The 23,737-nt window shown below is 44.6% G+C and overlaps 3 non-coding genes across 3 annotated transcripts; 2 read left to right on the top strand and 1 right to left on the bottom strand.

Moving 5' to 3' along the window:
- Positions 1-1,427: 1,427 nt before the first annotated feature.
- On the bottom strand, positions 1,428-1,499 carry trnaa-agc (transfer RNA alanine (anticodon AGC)). The gene has a single exon. It is a non-coding gene; the product is annotated as a tRNA-Ala (tRNA).
- Positions 1,500-18,302: 16,803 nt separating this feature from the next.
- On the top strand, positions 18,303-18,493 carry LOC147270441 (U2 spliceosomal RNA). Its single transcript, XR_015117245.1, has one exon. It is a non-coding gene; the product is annotated as a U2 spliceosomal RNA (small nuclear RNA).
- A 773-nt stretch (positions 18,494-19,266) lies between these two features.
- LOC147270440 (U1 spliceosomal RNA) lies at positions 19,267-19,430 on the top strand. Its single transcript, XR_015116997.1, has one exon. It is a non-coding gene; the product is annotated as a U1 spliceosomal RNA (small nuclear RNA).
- The last annotated feature ends 4,307 nt before the right edge of the window (positions 19,431-23,737 follow it).

Here is a 23,737-nt window from a genome sequence, read left to right as displayed (position 1 = left end):
AGTTTGGACACGGACGAATGAAGTTTGGCTTTTTGTTTCTTCCATCAGATCAGAGCTGATAGGAAAAACAATCAGGTGGTTTTATTAAACCAGCAGTGAGCTGGACTTCAGCCCAGGTCCACAGTCCCACTGTCAGTTCACTTCAACATGAACCAATAAAATCCAACCCTCTCCTGGCCTGGAAATAAATAACAATTACATAACAACTCCTTTATTTCTCTCCTGTTCAGGTCCAGTTGGACTCATTTATCTCTGTATGGTAGGATTTCACTTCATGAGTTCAGAAGCATCTTCACATGAGACGCTGGTTCCTCACATTGATTGATCGTTGAATTCTGTCTTTGATCTCTGAATTCTGTCTTTGATCTCTGAATTCTGTGTTTGATGTCTGAATTCTATGTGTGATGTCGGAATTCTGTGTTTGATCTCTGGGTTCTGAGCATTGATCTCCTGCTTCAGTCTTTGATCTCTGACTGATTCTAAACTCATCAAAGGATCACATCAGCATCTTGGTCCAGACTCCAGATGGTGGTTTTACCAAGTGCACCATAGTCCTTGTTGCTGTCTGCTGTTGGGTCACAGCAAAGTAAGGAAACAGCCTGACGGTCCTCAGGAGGAAATTCAACAGCCTCCAAAGATGGAGGTGAATCTAGACCTGCTCATGTTGGCTGTCCTTGATGAACTTGGGCGGTACTGTGGTGCTGGGATGAGGTCATGGAGCTGATCTGGGAGCAGTCCTGATGTTAAATGCTGTGATGAAGGACAGTGTGGAGGCAAAACAGACAAAATGTGTCAACATCAAATAAAATTGTAAACCTGTTTGAAGTCTTATTTTGTGTCTGATGGCCATTTTTGAAATCACTAATGATTTTTTGACTGAACGTCCTGGATCCTGTGGTGCCTGATGAGGAGACAACTTGAGTACAGAGTTGGAGAAGAGGGTTTTTGGAGGGGAGATGATTTTTGCAGTGCTACAAGTCAATAAAATGTCATCATGTTTCAAAATGTCCTCACTAAGATGGTTATTAATTCCTCATTCTCAGCTGCTACAGCCTTTAAAGAAACCCTTTGACTGGTGGATCTAACAAAGATCAGATGTTGTCTCCTCTAGAACATCAACAGCTTAACGTTGTGGGCAGGACTCCTACCTGAGCAGGGAGACCCCAATGGATTTCTAGTCCTGATAGGGAGAGGGAGCCTCCTGGGTCACGGAGTGGGGAACCTGATAGGGAGTGGGACGATCCGCCCATTGTGGGTGATTGACAGGGCAGGTTTGATCTATGTTTTCATTTTCAAAAGTAATTTTGAACATTTGTGGAAAGTTCGCCCACCTTGAACATGTAGAAGATGTCTTCTGATAGTGAATCGACTGTTGTCACATTTAAGGATCACTTTAGCTGACAAGATGAAGGCTACAAAGGACCAGCTGGAGATGCCGGGGATTGAACCCAGGGCCTCATACATGCTCAGCATGCGCTCTACCACTGAGCTACATCCCCTCTGGTAGAGTCACTGTTTAACTAGTGAATGAATTTCCAGTTGATTTAAGGAAACCTAGAAGTTCCTCAGGTGCCATCAATCTTAAGTCACTCCTTCACTTTGTGTGTGGTTCAAAGTCAGTGGTTTCATCAGAGCTCAACAACAGAACAAGCTGAAGTCTTCTGGAGAACGAGGGCACCGATCCCACCACCTCTCACATGCTAAGCTAGCGCTCTACCATTGAGCTCCTTCCTCTGCTCAGCAACATAACAGATAATGCAGGTTGACCTTCAGGCTGCTGGGAGGTCAACACCTGAAATATTTCCAGGATTCTGTTGTGTTGGTAGAAACAGTTTGAGGGAAGGAAACCCTCAAACATGATGATGTCATTATTGAAGGCTTCACTGCTCCTAACCTTTGCTTGTTCTTCTGTGGTTGTGAGAGGTTCTGAGTGATGAATGGAAACTGAAGGTTTAGGCATCAGTTCAAAGTAGCAGGAGCTTAAGGGGACATTTCAGATTTGTTGAAGTTGAGTCCTACTGCCTTCTTGTTCATGACGATGGTGATGTCAGAGTTCTTGCTCAGAACGATCCATGCTGTTCCTCCTATTAGTTCTGGAAAGTTGGAGCAAAACGTCATGCAGGGTCACAGGGTCACGTGTTTTGTGTTATCAGCAGATTTAATCTATAAAGTGAGTGACGTGTGGTGTGTTTGTCAGGAGCTTAAAGACCAAAGTTGTTGATGCACAAGAGAAGTACACACGTCAAAGCTGCTTCATTTTAATGAGTGAAACTGAAAATTAAGAGAAGAGTGACAACAAAAATGGAGACAAGAAGTCGTCTTCAAAACACACACACACACACACACACACACACACACACACACACACACACACACACACACACACACACACACACACACTCACATAGTCATATACACTCTTCTCTTTATGTTGCCCCCTGCTGGACAATAGGTTTAAGGTTAATGTTGAAAAAAGCAGACAATAAAAACGACTATTATTGAAATGTCGGCGACTTCATTCGATCTGAAAGTTCATTGTTGACCAAACAGACACTGATACAACAGCCTTAAAGTCTACCTCCATTGGCTAAAGATGCCCCTGGATCATAAAGCACAGCTCGACTGCTGGCTAACATGCAGGCGTGGGCCCATCACTGAAATCAGCAGTCATGAAAAACTGTGCTAGGCCTCCAGACCCAAGGTTGAAGAGGTTTGAAAACTGGACCCAGGAGAATTTTAACTGAAAACCCCTGCTCTGGAGGATCTGAGGGATGCATGACTGCCCTCTGTTGACCCGTTTAATACAGGAATATCTGAGAAGTACTGAGGACGGCAAAGGGTGCTGATTGGCCAGCAGCCCCACACAGGTCAAAGGTCACCCCCACGGCGGACCAGTTTATTATGATAGTCACGACACCATCCGTTACAGTTGGGTTGGGTTCAGGCTCTTCAGCGCTTCTTATTTTTCCATGAGCTCCTCCAGCTGCTGGTCCGTCTCTCCCCTTTTCTTTCTCTTCTGCTTACTTTTTTGTTTCTTTGTTCTTTAACTTTAAACAGAACTTCTCCTCTCCCCCTTTTCACGGTCACAATACTGTTGACCTCCCGTGAGCCTTGAATCTCCATCCTGACCAGTGGAGAGAAACCACCTTGTGCCTGAGAAGAGCATCGCGGATCCCAGTGGGAGCCACGGTCGTTGAGATGGAGGCTTGGTAGGCCGTCCCCCCACCAGGTCGTTGGAGAGGTTCCGTACATTGATGAGAACAATCCAGCTGAGAACGTAAGCAGGTCCTGTTGGTTGTCGTGCTGTCACAGTAACAAAGACCAGTGCTGCATCTGTTCAGGCCTCAACTCCTGTCTCACTGCCAGCTCCACCTGACTCCTCAGACTCTGCTCAACCTCCATTCAGGAGTTTTCTTTGTTTGGAGGTCACTGACCCTTCATCCTGAACACCTTCTCACCTGCTACCTTTGCCGTCCACTTGAGTCTCAGATAAATCTTATGATTCATGTCTGATCCTCCATGTGCCTTCATTGCTTTACTGGTATTATTACTCTGTCTTACACGCTTCCTTGTTTGTATTCAATCCTCTTAAAATTCCAGGAAGTGTTTCAACTGGTTTTTATATTTGTATGTAAGTCTCTGACCCTCAAAGAACCCACTGATAAGCTGGAACCTGAGACTGAGCGTTTCTCATTGGACTCTAAATTACAACCAGCGGTGCCCTGAGTAACAACTGTGTTAGCATCCTAAAGCTACATCATCACCACCAGCTGATCAAGTCACTACTCTGTACACAAGTCACTGTAACCTAGCAAAGTTGAACCTAGAGGAAAAGTACAGTTGAAGCCAGATGCAAACAGATGTTGATGTTTCCTCTGTAGTCCTGGCAGCAAGTGTCCTTGGAGACGTCACTCCAGACACTGGCAGAGCTGACAGAGATGGTTTGACACAACTCATGATGTTACTGCACTGCAACAGTAACGGACCATCGATGGCATCGTGGTGATGGAGGAGGACAAAGAATTCTGTCATCAAGTTTTGTTCATGTTTTGTAAATGTTCTTCTTGATCTCAGAATTTAGTCTTTGATGTCACAGTGACAGAACGGACCAAACCTGCCTGTGTCAGAGGAAGCAGAATGACATCAGCATCAGGACATTCAGAGCCTTCAGAAACGTGGTGATGGTTTCACCAAAGAGGGACCAGTTCAGTAAATGTGGTCAGGCCGCTGAGAGTCTGGGTTCAAGATGGAGTTCAGGGTTTTAGCGACTCAGAAAAACTGTTTGTGGCTCAGAAAGCAGAGGAGGGCTGATGAAGAGACCTCACAATGAGTGTCATCAAGGAGGAGGAGGTAGTAGACATCACATGGGGGGGGGTAGAGCAGCAAGAAGAGAGAGAGGAGGAACAACTTGATTGAATAAAACAAAGACAAACAATCAAAGAGAGTCAGAGCAGAGGGAGCGGCCCTGAGGAACAGTTAATGGTGGAGTTTAATGATCCATCATTCATCTCCTTTAAATGCTGTCAGGGAGGGAGAGCTGTCTGCTGCTGGTGGTGTTCATTCCTCAGTGGGAGCCTCTATGGTTGATGTTCTACTGCCCTCTGGTGGTGAGGCAGTGGGGATGCAGGTGATCTGCTGGTCTGGTTGAACGTGAGTGGACAGAAATCTTGTTGAGGTGACTGGGAGTTCCTGACTGTGGTGAGCTGCCTTGCTTCTCCTCAGGTCTTCATGGTGGCTTTCTGCTGGACTGTTGTTGAAGGGAACATGGCATCGTATCATTTTCAGCTCTGACATCTGGACAGTGGACAGATGTGACATCATCAAGGTCTCACTGCCTGCTTTGTTCATGGATCAGTGGAACGTTGTGTTGGAACCTTTATTGTAGAACTGCTATGAGCTGAGAGCTCAGTGTTGTTGGAACAACGCAGCTCCACATGGGACTGATGTGATGAAGAGGTTTTTATTGAGCTGAAGCTGGAGAGCAACAATCAAAATGGAGCAGCAAACATAATGTCTGGTCTCTCTCTCTTCTCTTCCCCACCTCTCTGTCTCCTCTCCTCCCTCACCTCCATCTCTCTCCAGCCCTTTTTAGACAGAAAATGTGCCAAATTTGCCATCTTGTCTGTGTGAAATGGAGGCGTAATATTCCTCTTTTTGAAAAGACACCCCTTGGTGGGCATCAACACTTGATGTGATGTGCAGCTCACACAACCTCAGTCATTGACAACGCAATGACTGAGGTTGGCAGAGCGGGGCAACAACAGACTCTTGAACTGAAACCCAGGATGGAAACCATCTCGGAGCAGTTGGCCGCTCTGCAAAGAGGAGAGTGATGTTGAAGACCAGAAATTTAACTTTACATTTTGGATTGGACTGAAAGAGAAGACAGATTGGAATGTGTGCTCCTCCGCCCAAACCCACAGCTTCCTTATCAGCTGCCCCATTGTTTATCCTCCAGGAGAACTCCTTCTGCCTTGGTGACGTAAATGGCGCGTACTATCCTCCCCTCCCCTTCCCCTGTGTGTTCCTGACCCCTGCCTCTGCCCTCTCCACCTCCCTTGGGGTGGCAGCGCCGACCTTGTAGTCTGGCTGCAGGCCTCACTCTCACTTGCCTCCATTGGGACAACGGACTGTTCAAGGTCAGCATACATACACAACAAATGTATATGTGCTGTCGTTAATTCTGAAGTGTACCATTATTACGATTAAACTGTGCATTCAGGGAACATTAAAGTGGTTTCAATCGTATTCATCAGGTTGATTTCAGTTTGTAGACGTTAATGATAAATCTTCTATACAAACCAAAGTTAAACACGGTGTTCCTCAAGGTTCAGTGCTGGGGCCGATACTCTTCACTTTATGTATGCTTCCTTTAGGTCATATTATTGGGAAACAGTCCATAAATTTCCATTGTTACACAGATGATACTCAATTATATTTATCAATAAAGCTGGATGAAGGCCAGCAGTTGTCTAAAACTCCATGTATGAGTTCCATCTAGGCTGGACTTTTGTAATTCTTTATTATCAGGCTGCACCAACAAGTGATTAAAGACTTGACAGCTGCACATGTATTGACAGGAACCAGGAAGAGAAACCATCGTAACAATAACATACACTCATGTAAGATAGTCTGAAGACACTCAAAGATAATTCAGTGTTTGATCAGTGATCAATACGTCAATACAAAGATCAGTAAGTGGTACCAGGTGGATCTTTCCATGGTGACCTCAGAGAAAATAAGATCAGCCCTCTCACCGTCATATCCAATGATGGCTCCATTATGTCAGGTTAACTGAGTTCATTTCCTGCTGCATTATCTGAAAAACGCTTTCTAAAACCAGAACCTCCAAGTTGGGTCTGAACGACCATGATAAATTGCATTATCTACTCAGTTTGAGTCACACCAACACAGAATGGACAAAGGACATTTTTCTGTTGTGTTGTTTCATGTTTTCCTCATCTAGGAAGTTTTTGCAACTAATTCAGCAAGACAAATGTCTCTCAAGTGTGTGTTCTCCTCATGTGTCTTTTCAGACATCCTTTTTCTGAAAATCTTTTGCAACAAAATGCACAGGGGAATGGTTTCTCCCCAGTGTGCGTTTTCATGTGCTTTCCCAGATTTCCCTTTTGTGAGAATCTTTTGCCACAAAGTGCACAGGGAAATGGTTTCTCCCCAGTGTGCACGTTCAGGTGCCTTTTCAGATGTCCCTGTTCTGAGAATGTTTTGCCACACACTGAGCAGCCGAATGGTTTCTCTCCAGTATGTCTTCTCATATGTCTATTCAGACAACCCCTTTCTGAAAATCTTGTGCCGCAAACTGAGCAGGGGAATGGTTTCTCTCCAGTATGGGCTCTCCTAATGTGTCTTTTCAGACAACCCCTTTCTGAAAATCTTGTGCTGCAAACTGAGCATGGGAATGGTTTCTCTCCAGTATGTGTTCTCTTCATGTGTCTTTTCACACTTGCCTTTTCTGCAAATGTGGTGCCACAAACTGAGCATGGGAATGGTTTCTCTCCAGTATGTGTTCTCTTCATGTGTCTTTTTAGATATCCATTTTCTGAAAACCCTGTGCCGCAAACTGAGCACGGGTATGGTTTTTCTCCAGTGTGTGTTTTCATGTGTACATCCAAATTCCTTCTGGAACTAAAACCTTTACTGCACTTTGAGCACCTAAAGGGACGCTCATCCTCACTGACTTCTGTCTCAGATTCAGAAGGACCAAAGGTCACGTTCCTGATGATCTCTGATTCTCTTCCAGTCTTTAGTTTTTGTTCTTTTGAGCTGCAATGACTCACTTCCTGTCCTGGGCTCAATTTCTGAAGCATATTCCTCCTTGAGCCAAAGGGTTCCTTGTGCTCAGAAGTGGCCGTGTTATCAGGTCTGACCCAATCATCCTCACTGACTTCAGTCTCAGCTTCAGAAGAGTCTGACATCTGGTCTTCAGTCTGGGGTTGTACAAGTGGATCTGGATCTACCTTGCTGGCTGGTTCTGGTTCTCCACTCTCTTCTCCATCAGCTTCTGTTTTCAGAGGATGAACTGGGCTGCTGCTCAGAGACTCTTCTTTCAAGTTCTCCTCAGTTAGACTCTGATGAAGATGTGGGAACTGAGGTTTCTCTTCGTTCCCTTCACTCTTCACAGGAACCAGAGTGAAGGGGAACGTGGTGATATCAGCCTCCTCCTGCCCTTGAAGCTGCCCTCCCTCCTCACTGGTCCAGAGCTCCTCCCACTCCTCTTTAATGTGGGGGGGCTCTGGGTCCTGCAGCTCAGGGGGAACCTCTTCTTTAATCACCAGCAGCTGCTCCACATCTGCAGGACACAAACAGCAACATCAGAAATCTCTTCATTTGACTCTGAAACAGCGGAGCAACAGACAGAAACAGAAATCAACTCAATGAAAAGAGACATCCTGCTACTGACGACCAGTCAGCAAACTGGGAACAGAAACGCTGGCTTCAGATGCTTGGATCAACGTTGGGTCACCCAGGTCAAAGGTCATAGGTCCCCTCTGCTGAATGGTTTTGTCCATTCATGATCACATCTGCTAGTCAGAATGTTCATTTCTAGAATGAGACCCTGTAGGAGAATGAGAGTTCAGTCCCTAGAACCAGAGGGAACCTGTACTGATGCTAAACATGTCAGCCCACCCAAACACAGCAACATGCAGTCAGCCAAGGTCGAAGATTAGTTTATTAATAACAATCAGGAAATGTCCCTTTCCTTTCCAGTAATTGAGGAAAACTCTGGCTGGGACAAAATTTGTAACGTGTAACCTATGAGATGTTTCTCCGTGTTTCTTAGTTTTGTTTTTTTCTTCCAAACAAATACAAAAAGCAGTAGAACTACGGCGGGAAGGACGCAGCCTGGAAACCAAACAGCGTCATCTACTTGTTGGTCAGGAAGCAGCCAAGATGGCGCCCAGCGTGTCCCGAGCCAGGTGAGGTTTTAAGGCTCCACCAACACCGAATAGCCGTCAACTACGAAACACTTCTACGTTGTTCCACTCCTGCTCCGACGGTCTGAGCACAATGACCCGGATTACGGACACAACCAGACCGGAGACACTTGCTGGCAGGACTGCGGTCTCTCGGTTCTCCTGGTCAGTGTGGGGGGACTCACCTGCTCTGTCCAGCCTGACTCGGGGCTTCACCACGGCATCGAGCAGCAACCTCTGCCGGCGGTTCTACCGCTCGTACTCCGCCACGGTTTCCTCCAGCAGAGCCACGATCTGCTCCGCGGCCGCCGCCAGCCGCTCGGTGAGCAACGCTCTCAGCACCGGGACTCCAGCCGCTGAGTCTCCTTCTCCCAGCTGCAGCAGGAAGTCTTCAGCGGCGGCGAGGATCCGCTCCTGGACCGACACCCGCAGCAGCTGCGCGGCGCACATGTTGAGGTTCTACCGGCGCCACTCAGCCTTCAGGAGACAAAGACCGAGGCCTTCCGCTTCTTTTCTTCTTCTTCTTCTTCAAAACGAGCAGAGTCCAAGCTCTGTTCTCTGTGCCACTCCAGACTCGCTAACCTGGTAGCAGCGGTAGTGATGAGTGGAGTGATCCAGGATTTCGTTTTGAAAAACGGTTATCGATGACGTATTTAGTGACGTCCAAAGCCTCGCCGACCGGCAGTGACCACGTGACTGATTCAAGACCTGGTTCTCCGGCTTGGCGTGAGATTCTACACCACGAAAGCCTGATTTATGCTTCTGCGTCGCGTCGACGCAAACCCCAACAAAATCCTGCCTCCGTGTCGCGTAAACGCGTGGTGACGTCAACGTCGAGGACTGTAATTGGTCCGCTCAGAACGTCATTTCCGGTTCAGTCGCAGCACAACAACACCGCCATTTTCAAAGTTTCTGTGGTGAAAGCTTCAAGAAAAAATGGACCAAGCCGAAGAAAGGATTATTGGCGGCACTACAAAGACTGACAAATGGCCAACAATTGTTGTCTGTGACCGGAAGAAAACCAAGGAATCCGACAAGAGCCCCGTAAACAATACAAAGACAAAGCCACACCCCCTAGCGGCTTGGCGGTGTATTGCAGAGCAACGCGTTCCCTTGACGCAGAATAAACCAGGCTTTCCAGTCGCACCTGTTTTACGCCCCCGTGCCAGATAAGGACCCCCATCGGGCTGTGCCACCCTGGAGGGAGCGCGTCTCACAGTCAGTCAGCGGAACCATGCGGATCCGGGCCGGAGCTGTGGGAAGGAGCGCCAATTGTATCGGGTTGTTGTTTTCTGGACTGCAGCAGAACAGGAGCAGCCGGGACTGGAATGTAGAAGTAGGTTATCTTGAAGTTGACTCAGTTATGGTGAACGATATTGTGGTTCAACACTTTAATGAGCTTTAAGGCAAACACATTTCATGAGGAAACAACGCCGGAATTGGACGGATTTCAGCGGCACACAACAACGTATCCGATACACCTCATTGGAAACCTGGTGGTCTAAGACTAAGAAACACCAGTCACCATGAAGAAAGGAACTTTTAGCTGAGTACTCATGTTCTTTTCAGCAGGTTGAATGTCGCATTTGTTGGACAGAAGCGTCTCATCTCAACAAAAGCACCTCTTCAGTGCTGAGGCATGATGGGGCCAGGCATGAGAATGAAGTCCCAGATCCACCAGGATGAACTCAGGTATACAGCCACTCTCCAACTGACTCACAGTTGCTTCATTGATCATTAATTCCTATTCATTTCTTCTCTCCTTCATCTTTAACCATCCAGCTTCCAGGAAGCAGATGCTGGATGAGGCTCTGCTGAATTTCATCCTGAAGGACTGCCAGCCCCTCAGCACTGTTGAGAGGGAAGGGTTCAGGGAACTGGTTCAGGTCCTTGAGCCTCATATGTTTGCCAACCAGGAAGGTTTGTGTGGAAATGATCTAAAGCAGTCGTTGATATCTCCAGTTTATTTCATCTCTAATTTCAATGTATTGATTTACTCTGGGTGTCATTTTCAGACCATCAAACAAACGGTGGCCAAAAAGTACCAGGAGGAACGGGAAGGAGTGAAAAAGGAAGTCCAGCTGCCATGTGGACATCTGTGGACATGGAGGCTCCCTTGGCTCTGACCTGTCACTGCATTCGTGAGAATGAATGTGTTGGGAGTGCAAGACTTTCCACAAAGTCACCCTGCTGACAGTTTGGCCCCAGTCCAAAGAGGCATGATGGAGGACTGGGCCATCACCAACAAAGTCAAGTGTCTTGTGAGCGACGCAGCACCAAACATGACAGCATCCACTAGACAGCTCCAAATTCACCACTCAGTCTGCACTGCACATCGTCTGAATCTAGGAGTCAGAAAATCCTGTGATCAGATCCCCACTTCCATCATCAGACACAAAGCCAGGAACACTGTCACATCCTTCAGATCAGCACTACAGCCAAGGAGAAGCTGGCTCAGGTGCAGCAACAGATGGGAGGGCCAACCCTGAAACTCATCAGTGAGGTGCCAACACGCTGGAACAGCACACACAGCTGTCAGGGCTGCATGATGAGAGGGAACCAGTGTGGGAACCTCTGGCCTCTCTAAGACAGATTTGACTCCACTGACAGCTGAGGAGTTCACCACCATAGGAGAAGCACTTCTAGTAAACAGAGGTCATTCTAGTAGCCTGGTCCCTCTGTGGTTGAGCTATAATTTTAGGAAATATGGTCATTATTCAATGGTGACATCTCTCTGCTGAATAATGTAGAACTGAACGGATCCACTGGACCTTCTTTTTACAAACAGCAGCATGCAGCAGCTGTCCTGAGTGGAAAACTGCACATTTCTGTTGGTGAGAGTTAATCAAGTTTTGGACTTTGTCTCTCAACAGAAGCTGTGTGGAAAAACCCTGCAGCTACGAGCGCTTCAGATTCTGAGAGTGATTCTTATGCCATTGGCTGGTTTAACCTGGCGTCTGACCGTGGAGGTGGCCGAGAGGAGCGTGACATGGCTGCACAGGTAAATCAACTAAAGCAGTGTTAGTCTTTGGCAGCAGGCCAGGCCGACAAATGCTAATGTCTCTGACTGACTGACTGATGAAGTTGGACCATTGGTCAGCCACAATGATGCATGACCACAAATAGTGGCCTGGGTCTTTATGAAGCTCACATTACTGTAGCATCATTTTGAGGTTCATAGCAACTCTCATTACATCACTGTCAGTATCCTTTTGAGGTTTTTAGCAACTCTCACGACATGACGGTCACCATCATTTTTTAGGTTTGGAGCAACTCTCACCACATCACCGTAGCATCATTTATTAGGTAAGTAGCAACTCTCACCACATCACTGTCGCATCATTTCTTAAGTATGTAGCAACTCTCATTACATCACTTTAGCATGATTTTGAAATGACTATCAACTCTCACCACATCACTGTAGCATCATTTGGAGGATAGTAGCAACTCTCATTTCATCACTGTAGCATCATTTCTTAGGTTAGTAGCAACTCTCACGACATCACTGTAGCATCATTTTGAGGTGAGTAGCAACTCTCACTACATCACTGTAGCATCATTTTGAGGTTAGTCGCCACTCTCACTACATTACTGTTGCATCATCTTGCGGTTTTTAGCAACTCTCACTACATCACTGCAGCATCATTTCTTAGGTTTTTAGCAACTCTCACTACATCACTGTAGCATCATTTTTAGGTGAGTTGCAACTCTCAATACATTACTGTAATCATCATTTTGAGGTTTTTAGCAACTCTCACCACATCACTGGAGCATCATTTCTTAGGTTAGTAGCAACTCTCATTACATCACTGTCAGCATCATTTTGAGATTAGTAGCAACTCTCACTACATCACTGTAGCATCAGTTTGAGGTTTTTAGCAACTGTCACAACATTACTGATAGCATCATTTTGAGATTTTTAGCAACTCTCACTACATCACTATCAGCATCATTTTGAGGTTGGTAGCAACTCTCACTACATCACTGTAGCATTATTTTGAGTTAACAGAAACTCACACTACATTACTGTCAGTATCATTTTTAGGTTTTTAGCAACTCTCACTAAATGACTTTAGCATCATTTTGAGGTTCGTAGCAGCTCTCATGACATCACTTTGGCATCATTTTGAGATTAGTTGCAACTCTCACTACATTACTGTAGCTTTATTTTGAGTTAAGCAGAAACTGTCACTACACTCCTGTCAGTATCATTTTTAGGGTTTTAGCAAGTCTCACTTCATTACTTACAGCATCATTTTGAGATTTTTAGCAACTCTCACTACATCACTGTAGCATCATTCATAGATTTTAAGCAACTCTCACTACATAACTGTAGCATCATTTTGAGGATAGTAGCAACTCTCACTACATCACTGTAGCATCATTTGGAGGATAGTAGCAACTCTCACTACATCACTGTAGCATCATTTGGAGGATAGTAGCAACTCTCACTAAATGACTGTCAGCATCATTTTAAGGTTTCAAGCAACTCTTACTGCATCACTGGAGCATGATTTTGAGGTTCGTAGCAACTCTCACTACATCACTGTCAGCATCATTTTGAGATTAGTAGCAACTCTCACTACATCACTGTAGCATCAGTTTGAGGTTTTTAGCAACTGTCACAACATTACTGATAGCATCATTTTGAGATTTTTAGCAACTCTCACTACATCACTATCAGCATCATTTTGAGGTTGGTAGCAACTCTCACTACATCACTGTAGCATTATTTTGAGTTAACAGAAACTCACACTACATTACTGTCAGTATCATTTTTAGGTTTTTAGCAACTCTCACTAAATGACTTTAGCATCATTTTGAGGTTCGTAGCAGCTCTCATGACATCACTTTGGCATCATTTTGAGATTAGTTGCAACTCTCACTACATTACTGTAGCTTTATTTTGAGTTAAGCAGAAACTGTCACTACACTCCTGTCAGTATCATTTTTAGGGTTTTAGCAAGTCTCACTTCATTACTTACAGCATCATTTTGAGATTTTTAGCAACTCTCACTACATCACTGTAGCATCATTCATAGATTTTAAGCAACTCTCACTACATAACTGTAGCATCATTTTGAGGATAGTAGCAACTCTCACTACATCACTGTAGCATCATTTGGAGGATAGTAGCAACTCTCACTACATCACTGTAGCATCATTTGGAGGATAGTAGCAACTCTCACTAAATGACTGTCAGCATCATTTTAAGGTTTCAAGCAACTCTTACTGCATCACTGGAGCATGATTTTGAGGTTCGTAGCAACTCTCACTACATCACTGTAGCATCATTTTGAGGTTTTTAGCAACTCTCACCACATCACTGTAGCATCATTTTGAGGTTCATAGCAACTCTCACCACATCACTGTAGCATCATTTTGAGGTTTTCCGCAACTCTCACTACATCACTGTAGCATCATTTTGAGGTTCGTAGCAACTCTCACTACATTACTGACAGCATCATTTTGAGGTTTTAAGCAACTCTCACTACATTACTGTAGCATCATTTTGAGGTTTTTAGCAACTCTCACCACATCACTGAAGAATCATTTTGAGATTTTTAGCAACTCTTACTACATCACTGTAGCATCATTTTGAGGAAAGTAGCAACTCTCACTTCATGACTGTCAGCATCATTTTGAGGTTTTAAGCAACTCTCACTACATCACTGTAGCATCAGTTTGAGGTTTTAAGCAACTCTCACTAAATCACTGTAGCATCATTTCTTAGGTTTGTAGCAATTCTTTTTACATCACTGGAGCATCATTTCTTAGATTAGTAGCAACTCTCACTACATTACTGGAGCATCATATTGAGGTTCGTAGTGTCACGTCCCCATGTTCACGGGCATGGGGGCGTTGCATTATTTTTGACTTCCTTCCCTTCTCAGGTTCGAGCTTCATGGGGCGGAGCTGCTGACTAATTGGGAGCACCTGGGCCCGGCGTCTCCCAGCTATAAAGCAGGCGATCAACCTGGCCGGTTGTCTCTCGCTCACTCCTCCTGGCCCACGTCGGAGCGATGGTTGTGTTTCTTGAGTTATGTCTTGTTTAGTTCTCTGCATCCATCACACCGCACACATACACCCCCTGTACACTCATGCACACACTCGCACTCACCACTGACACTACTGATAACCACACTCCACTGTACGTTATGGTTTGCCTTGTGTTGATTTTGCGTTACTAATAATAAATTATTAGTTGTGTGTCACGTTTAGTCTGCGTCTCCCTCCTTCGATGTCACGATTTCTGAGCCGGGTCGTGACAGAAGCAAATCTCACCACATCACTGTCGCATTATTTTGAGATTTTAAGCAACTCTCACTACATCACTGTAGCATCATTTGGAGGATAGTAGCAACTCTCACTACATCACTGTAGCATCATTTGGAGGATAGTAGCAACTCTCACTACATGACTGTCAGCATCATTTTAAGGTTTTAAGCAACTCTCAGTACATCACTGGAGCATCATTTTGAGGTTCATCGAAACTCTCACTACATCACTGTCAGCATCATTTTGAGGATAGTAGCAACTCTCACCACATCACTTTCGCATCATTTATTAGGTTAGAAGCAACTCTCATGACATCACTTTCACATCTTTTTGAAATTAGTAGATACTCTCATTACATCACTGTCAGCATCATTTTGAGTTCATTATTATCATTGAGGTTATTTGAATCTTTCACTGCATTACTGTTAGCATTATTTTGATTTCATTAGCAATTCTTACGACATCTCTGTCGCATTATTTTGAGGTTATTAGCAACTCTTCCTACATCCCTGTAGCATTGTTTTTGAGGTCGTTAGCAACTCTTCCTACATCACTGTAGCATTTTTTGAGGTTATTCACAAATCTTACGACATCACTCTCAGCATCATTTTGAGATCATTAGTAACTTTAATTACATCACTGTAGCATCGTTTTGAGGTTCGTAGCAAATATTACTACAAGACTGTCAGCATCACTTTGAGGTTATTCGAAACTTTCACTACATTACTGTCAGCATCACTTTGAGTTTGTGAGCAATCCTTAGAACATCACTGTAGCATCATTTTGAGTTCATTAGGAATTCTTACGACATTATTGTAATCATCATATTGAGGTTTTTCGCAACTCTCACAACATTACCATCAGCATCATTCTTTAATTCATTAACAATTCTTCCTACATCACTGTAGCATCATTTTGAGTTCATTAGCAATCTTTACGACCTCACTGTAGCATCATTTTGAGGTTCGTAGCAACTATTACTACAATAATGTCAGTATTATTTTGAGTTTATTAGCAATTCTTACGACATCACTTTCGCATTATTTTGAGTTTTTTAGCAACTCTTACTACATCACTTTCGCATTATTTTGAGTTTTTTAGCAACTCTTACTACATCACCGTCAGCATCATTTTGAGTTCATTAGCAATTCTTACGACATCACTGTCGCATCATTTTGAGGTTATTAGCAACTATTACTACATTACTGTCAGCATCACTGAGTTTATTAGCATCTATCACCACGTGACTGTTAGCATCGTTTTGAGTTCAATAGCAATTCTTACGACATCACTGTCATCATCATTTTTAGGTTACTCGCAGCTCTAACCACATGACTGTCAGCATCACTTTGAGGTTATTCGAAACTTTCACTACATTACTGTTAGTATCATTTTGAGTTTATTAGCAACTATTACTACATTACTGTCAGCATCACTGAGTTTATTAACATCTATCACCACGTGACTGTTAGCATCGTTTTGAGTTCAATAGCAATTCTTACGACATCACTGTCATCATCATTTTTAGGTTACTCGCAGCTCTAACCACATGACTGTCAGCATCACTTTGAGGTTATTCGAAACTTTCACTACATTACTGTTAGTATCATTTTGAGTTTATTAGCAATTCTTACAACATCACAGTAGCATTATTTTGAGTTTCGTAGCAACTCTTACTACATGACTGTCAGCATCACTTTGAGGTTGTTAAAAACACTGACTACATTACTTTAAGCACCAGTGAGTTTATTAGCAACTATCACTACATTACTGTTAGCATCATCTTGAGTTCATGAGCAATTCTGACGACATCACTTTCAGCATCATTTTGAGGTTATTACCAATTCTTCTGACATCACTGTCGCATTATTTTGAGGTTGTTAGCAACTCTTACTACATTACTGTTGCATTATTTTAAGCAACTCTTTCTAACTGACTGTCAGCATCACTTTGAGGTTGTTCGAAACACTTACTACATTACTTTAAGCATCAATGAGTTAATTAGCAACTATCACTACATTACTGTTAGCATCATTTTGAGTTCATTAGCAATTCTTCCGACATCACTGTCGCAATATTTTGAGGTTCGTAGCAACTTTTACTACATTACTGTCAGCATCACTTTTAGGTTATTCAAAACTTTCACTCCATTACTGTTAGCATCATTTTGAGTTCATTAGCAATTCTGACTACATCACTGTCGCATCATTTTGAGATCATTAGCAATTCTTCCGACATCACTATCGCATTATTTTGAGGTTCGTAGCAACTCTTTCTACTTTACTGTTGCATTATTTTGACGTTATTAGCAGCTCTTACTACATTACTGTCAGAATCATTTTGAGGTTATGAGCAGCTCTCACTAGATTACTGTCAGCATCATTTTGAGTTCATTAGCAATTCTTACTACATTACTGTTGCATTATTTTGAGGTTAGTAGCAACTCTTACTACATGACTGTCAGCATCACTTTGAGGTTGTTCGAAACACTTACTACATTACTGTAAGCATCACTGAGTTTATTAGCAACTATCACTACATTACTGTTAGCATCATTTTGAGTTTATTAGCAATTCTTACGACATCACTGTATTATCAATTTGAGGTTAGTTTCAACTTTTCCAAAATTACCGTCAGCATCATTTTGAGTTCATTAGCAATTCTTCCGACATCACTGTCGCATTATTTTGAGATTATTAGCAATTCTTCCGACATCATTGTCGCATTATTTTGAAGTTCATAGAAACTCTTACTACATGACTGTCAGCATTACTTTGAGGTTATTCGAAACTTTCACAACATTACTTTTAGCATCATTTTGAGTTCATTAGCAATTCTAATGCGGCTCGAGGCCACGCTGGTTCACCGAGCGACAAGGTGAGCCTTGAAAACGGCATCGGCCGAGTTTCCCGGGCTTTGGATACCCTGGTGAATTCCCCAAATGTGGGAATCTCAACTGCATAATTTCTGACAGTGGGGGACTACGTCCGCGCTATCCCCTGTGATCGTGTGAAAAAAGGAAAGAAAGAAAGAAAGGCCGACCACGGCGGCAACAACAACAACGATGACCGCCTGTCCCGGCCAGTTGGCGGTCTCCTCTTGTGCTGGCCAGCCTGAGGAGACCGCGGAGGACGTAGCCTCAATGAGCTCCCAGTGTCTCTCACACCTTCCAGCCCTAAATGAAGAGGGCAGGGTTTCTGCCACATTTAGTTGAGGGTCATGGTATCTGACAAGCCCTGGGCTCAGGACAATACATCCACGGCTCGTCTTCGCAGTAAGTGGAATGATACCAGAGAATTCATGCGTGGGAGGAGATCAACTTGGAAAACCCCGACTCCAGGATGAGTCGCTGGCTTGTGGCTTTGAACACCGCTTTGTTTTACTTTGAGTCGCCCCACTAGCATAGCAGGGTGAAGGCACCGATTGCCTTTGCTTTGGATAGCAGTGGGGACAACCAGTGTGCCAGATGTAGTGTTTATGGCACTGCATTTTGTGTCGCCACCCAAAATGTTGTAGTTCCTGCCCACAGCCGCGGCCGGGATTGGCTGTACCGGGGGTGCTGGCTCTCACGTCGGGTGGCTGACAGGCATCGCTTCTCGGCCTTTTGGCTAAGATCAAGTGTAGTATCTGTTCTTATCAGTTTAATATCTGGTACGTTCCCTATCCGGGAACCGTATATTAAATTGCTTTTTGGAACAGGGAGATGGAACGGGAGCTTGCTCCGTCCTTTCCACGCATCAACCTGGTATTGCAGTGTTTCCAGGAGTGGTGCAATGCCCCGCATTTCTCGTCGGAAATAAAACAAGCCTCCGCCAGGCACTCGCTCACCTGCTCCACCCAAAGCCGGACCAGGGTTCTCCTCCTGCACTGCAGCTTTTCCTCAGCCTGCGGCCGCAATGGCCTTCCAGGAACAGTGCGGGCCCCTCCCCTTTTGTCAGGAGCAAATCCCGTGCTCTTCAGGCCAACTCTCGAGTGCTGCACATGCGGCCGGGGCTGGATTTCCGCCCGCGCTGCCGCTGGGCGTCAAGTTGTGGCTCCGTTTGCACTCCAGATAAGGATGGAGGTCCGCTGACGGCACTGCTCTCGGAGCCTTTCCCAAAAGGCTTTGGAATGCACTCTGAAAGACCTGAACCTTCAATGTGCCTGTTTTGCCCAGAGATGGGTTGTGAACTTGATGTTGAAATGTGAAACCCCAGCTTGCTGCCTTCAGTCTTTCGGAATTGGGCCGCTTGCGTTGACAGCTCTCATGGTCGCGACGCTCCATCCAAGGGTGAAAGCGGACGGAGATTGTTTTTTTTACTGCGGGGCACGATGCGTGCGGTTAGGCCACGCTGGTGCCCCCAGCGAGAAGGTGAGCCTTGAAAACGGCATCGGTCGACCTTCCCGGGCTTGGGATATCCGACATCCGGCATTGTTGTGAGAAACAAAGGGGGCTGCGCACGTGGCAGATTGGCACAAGGTAGGAAAGATCAGGCGCTGTGTCGGCCTCCCTGCCTGTCAGTCAGAAGGCTGTGTCCCTGGAGCTCATGTCTGTTCCTAAGCTCAGCGAGTCATACTTACCTGGCAGGGGAGATACCATGATCAGCAAGGTGGTTCTCCCCGGGTGAGGCTCAGCCATCGCACTGGGGCTGTGCTGACCCTGGTGAATTCCCCAAATGTGGGAATCTCAACTGCATAATTTCTGACAGTGGGGGACTACGTCCGCGCTATCCCCTGTGATCGTGTGAAAAAAGGAAAGAAAGAAAGAAAGAAAGGCCGACCACGGCGGCGGCAACAACAACGGTGACCGCCTGTCCCGGCCAGCTGGTGGTCTCCTCTTGTGCTGGCCAGCCTGAGGAGACCGCGGAGGACGTAGCCTCGATGAGCTCCCAGTGTCTCTCACACCTTCCAGCCCTAAATGAAGAGGGCAGGGTTTCTGCCACATTTAGTTGAGGGTCATGGTATCTGACAAGCCCTGGGCTCAGGACAATACATCCACGGCTCGTCTTCGCAGTAAGTGGAAGGATACCAGAGAGAATTCATGCGTGGGAGGAGATCAACTTGGAAAACCCCGACTCTCAATTCTGACGACATCACTGTCGCATCATTTTGAGATCATTAGCAATTCTTCTTACATCACTGTCGCATTATTTTTATTTTCATAGCAACTCTTACTACATTACTGTGTCATTATTTTAAGGTTTTTAGCAACTCTTCATAAATTACTGTCAGCATCATTCTTGAATTCATTAGCAATTCTTCCGGCATCACTGTAGCATCATTTTGAGATCATTAGCAATTCTTACTACATCACTGTCACATCATGTTGATATCATTAGCGATTCTTACGACATCACCGTAGTATTATTTTGAGGTTAGTAGCAACTCTTACTACATGACTGTCAGCTTCACTTTGAGGTTGTTCAAAACACTTACTACGTTACTGTAAGCATAACTGAGTTTATTAGCAACTTTCACTACATTACTGTTAGCATCATTTTGAGTTCATTAACAATTCTTCCGACATCACTGTAGCATTATTTTGAGGTTATTAGCAACTCTTACTACATTACTCTCAGCATCATTTTTAGGTTACTCGCAACTCTAACCAGGTGACTGTCAGCATCACTTTGAGGTTATTCGAAACTTTCACTACATCACTGTCGCATCATTTTGAGATCATTAGCAGTTCTTCCGACATCACTGTCGCATTATTTTGAGGTTCGTAGCAACTCTTACTACATGACTGTCAGCATCACTTTGAGGTAGTTCGAAACACTTACGACATTACTGTAAGCATCACTGAGTTTATTAGCAACTATCGCTACATTACTGTTGGCATTATTTTGAGTTCATTAGCAATTCTTACTACATGACCGTCACATCATTTTGATATCATTAGCAATTCTTACAACATCACTGTAGCATCATTTTGAGATCATTAGCACCTCTTACTAGATTTCCATCAGCATCATTTTGAGTTTATTAGCAATTCTTCCGACATCGCTGTCGCATTATTTTGAGTTTTGTAGCAACTCTTACTATATGACTGTCAGCATCACTTTGAGGCCATTCGAAACTTTCATTCCATTACAGTTAGCATCATTTTGAGTTCATTAGCAATTCTTGCTACATCACTGTCGCATCATTTTGAGACCATTTGCAATTCTTCCAACATCACTGTCGCATTATTTTTAGGTTCGTAGCAACTCTGACTACATGACTGTCAGCATCACTTTGAGGTAGTTCGAAACACTTACTACATTACTGTTAGCATCATTTTGAGTTTATTAGCAATTCTTTTGACAACAGTGTAGCATCATTTTAACGTTAGTTTCAACTCTTCCTACATTACCGTCAGCATCATTTTTAGTTTTTTAGCATCTCTTACGACATCACTGTAGCATCATTTTGAGTTCATTAGCAACTCTTCCGACATCACTGTCGCATTATTTTGAGTTTAGTAGCAACTCTTACTACATGACTCTCAGCATCATTTTGAGGGAGTTTGAAACTCTTACTACATTATTGTAAGTATCACTGAGTTTATTAGCAACTATCACTACGTTACTGTTAGCATCATTTTGAGTTCATTAGAAATTCTTCTGAAATCACTGTCGCATTATTTTGAGGTTATTAGCAACTCTTAATACATTACTGTCCGCATCACTTTGAGGTTATTCGAAACTTTCACTACATTACTGTTCGCATCATTTTGAATTTATTAGCAGCTCTTACTAGATTACCGTCGCATCATTTTGAGATCATGAGCAATTCTTCCGACATCACAGTCGCATTATTTTGTGGTTTTTAGCAACTCTTACTACATGACTGTAAGCATCACTGAGTTTATTAGCAACTATCACTACATTACTGTTTGCATCGTTTTGAGTTTATTAGCAATTCTTACGACATCACTGTCGCATCATTTTGAGATCATTAGCAATTCTTCTGAAATCACTGTCGCATTACTTTGAGGTTCGAAGCAACTCTTACTACATTACTGTCAGCATCACTTAGTTTATTAGCAACTATCACTACATTACTGTTAGCATCATTTTGAGTTCATTAGCAATGTGGGGCTTTGATTGGGAATTGTAAGAAAAATCACTGAATGAACAACACAAACACAGACTGTGTCTGAAATTCCACACCTGCACCTGAAACCAGTGTGGAATCAATTGTATCCACTGTCAATCCTGATTCTGGAGAAATTTCTTTGTGTGTTTTGATGGACGCGAGCCAAGCAGAAATTTCCCACAATGCAATAGGGCGGCGTTTGGTCAGTGTTGAGCAGGCGTCAGTCTGACAATGATGTCATATTATTGTGTCATCACTTGACCAGACCCAAAAGTAGGCTCAGGTATCAGTTTCTTCTCAATGCTAATGTCTGCTAGCTTAGTCTGCTACTTTGATGGCTCTGCCTGCTCAAAGGTCCAGACCCCTGGATGTGGTGGTTCCTACCTGAACGTAGATTCTGTCAGCTCATGTTGTTAAATCAACTCACCAGGAACACCAGTAGATTTCAATGGACTGACAATGAGTCTCATTGAATGGGTGTCTCGTCCAATGAGAAACAATCAGTCTCAGGTTGAAGCTCATCAATGAGGTCTTGTGGATCAGTGGCTTGCATGAATGAATGAGTTGGAAGACTTCTTGGAAATTAAAGAGGATTTAATACAATTAAGAAAACACTTAAGACAGAGTGATAATTCCAGCAGAGTAATTAAGGCCCATATTGAGTAGCAGGTATGAATTAGCCTGGATTTATCTGAGCTTCAAGTAGACGGCTAAGAGGCAGGTGGAAAGGTGTGTAGGATGAACGATGGTGACCTCCAACCAAATGAAGAGGACTGAGTGGAGGCTGACCAGCTCTACGGAGTCAGGCGGAGTTTGGCAGCGAGACAGGAGTCCAGGCCTGAATCGGTGAAAACCAACGTAACCGGCTTACGTTCTCAGCTGGATTCTCCCATCGATGTACGACGCCTCTCCAACGAACTGGTGGGAGGACGGCCTCCAAAGCCTCCACCTCGTCGACCGTGGCTCCCGCTGAGATTCGCTCGATGAAGAAGGGAAGCGCGTTGATTGGCTACCCTCTGGTCTCAGGCTGCTGGCTGCCTGGACTAAGCTGCTCTTCTCCAACACAAAGGTGGCTTCTCTCTCTTCAAGGCTCACAGGAGGTCAAGAGTGTAGCGACCGTGAGCCGAGATCGATGATGAATTACAAAAATAGAAAATCAAAAAATAAATTAGAGGAATAGAAAAGAAAAGGGGGGGGGGGGCGGACCAGCTGCTCTAGGAGCTCACACACAAAGGGCAGAAACAAGAAGCACTGAAGAGAGCGCCAGCAGTGGATGGTGCCACCACTGTTACAGTAAACTGGTCCGCCTCAGAGCAGTGACCTTTGACCTGTGAGGGGTTGTTGGCCAATCAGCACACTTTGCTGTCTTCAGTCCTTCTCAGATATCAACAAATGAAGCTGGTTGAACAGACAGCAATCATCATCACTCAGAGACATCACCTGGAGAGGAAGACTGCTCCGAGTTCTGACAATGACAGTGAAGGCAAGGCAAGGCAAGGCAATTTTATTTGTATAGCCCGTTTTCACAAACAGTTTGTCTCAAAGGGCTTCACATGGCATCATAACAACATCCTCTGCCCTTAGACCCTCACATCGACTGAGGAAAAACTCCATAGAAAACCCTTTTAACAGGGAAAAATCTGAGAAACCTCAGGGTGAGCAACAGAGGAGGGATCCCTCACCCAGGACGGACAGACGTGCAGTAGATGTTGTTACGGACAAGAAAACAGTTTACAATACAAAATGTGGGAAACACGGAAATGTTAATAACAGCTGAAGAAGGAAGCTTCTGGTAGGGGAGGCAGGGAGAGCAAGCCAGCTTGATGGGGGACTGGATGGCAGACTTGTTCATGGAAGGGGAGCGCAGGCCGGTGTAACAGTAGGGAATAAGGGGGGGGGGGGCGATGCAGGCGGCGGTTGGGGCTCCGGTGGATCTGTGGAAACACAGAGAGACTGCGAGACAC

The sequence above is a fragment of the Aulostomus chinensis genome, chromosome 1 (genome assembly GCF_037954235.1).
Source record: "Aulostomus chinensis isolate RoL2024-O1b breed Wild chromosome 1, RoL_Achi_v1.0, whole genome shotgun sequence".
NCBI lineage: Eukaryota > Metazoa > Chordata > Actinopteri > Syngnathiformes > Aulostomidae > Aulostomus > Aulostomus chinensis.
The sequence above is the reverse complement of the archived record's forward strand: the minus strand, read 5'-3'. Positions and strand labels throughout refer to the sequence as shown.